This window comes from Belonocnema kinseyi, chromosome 1 (genome assembly GCF_010883055.1).
Source record: "Belonocnema kinseyi isolate 2016_QV_RU_SX_M_011 chromosome 1, B_treatae_v1, whole genome shotgun sequence".
Lineage (NCBI taxonomy): Eukaryota > Metazoa > Arthropoda > Insecta > Hymenoptera > Cynipidae > Belonocnema > Belonocnema kinseyi.
The window spans coordinates 141,998,216-141,998,751 of record NC_046657.1 but is presented as its reverse complement, the minus strand read 5'-3'; the positions used below and the strand labels follow the sequence as shown (position 1 = coordinate 141,998,751).

Below are 536 nucleotides of genomic sequence, written 5' to 3'. Positions count from 1 at the left end.
GCGAGTCGGAAACTCTGGCGTGTTACCTCTGGTCAGGGTTCACGTGGGCTTTGTTTCTTGGCGGAGGTCCAGACCAACGGTCAAGGTCAGTAGCACAGGATAGTAGTCAGGATATTTTGAGTGGTACTACTGACAAATAGACCGGAAATCTATTATACCCATCCTACTTTCCTTCAATGACACTAAAACAATGGGCTCTTTTATTAGAATTGATCACTCTAATGGCGGAGCAACCACTGGATTACAATCAGTGTGAACCTAGTTAGTTAAACCTCTACTAACTTAATTTTTTAATTATTCTTGTAGGAGGAAGCTGACGGGTTCTGTGCGTCGAGGACGATGTGATATTCAGGAACGGCCGAATGTGAAGAACTATTTTTCGAATCTTCTGAGCGAGTAGCCGAAGGTTGGCCATGAAATTTGCGACGGAGAAGCTATCGTTGGCGACTCATACGTCATTGTTTAGTCTAGTACCCTTTGGCGCCTAGAACCCTATGGTGTATCGAAAACAAAAGTCTCCATGTGAAGTGGAGAAA

The 536-nt window shown here is 44.2% G+C and overlaps 1 protein-coding gene across 1 annotated transcript in view; it reads left to right on the top strand.

The window, feature by feature from the left end:
- Positions 1-536, top strand: part of LOC117176037 — an 82,141-nt gene extending 81,605 nt beyond the window's left edge. The window contains exon 6 of the transcript XR_004467572.1: positions 307-536. The gene's annotated coding sequence lies outside the window, so the exon portion shown is untranslated. The remainder of the gene's footprint in view (positions 1-306) is intronic.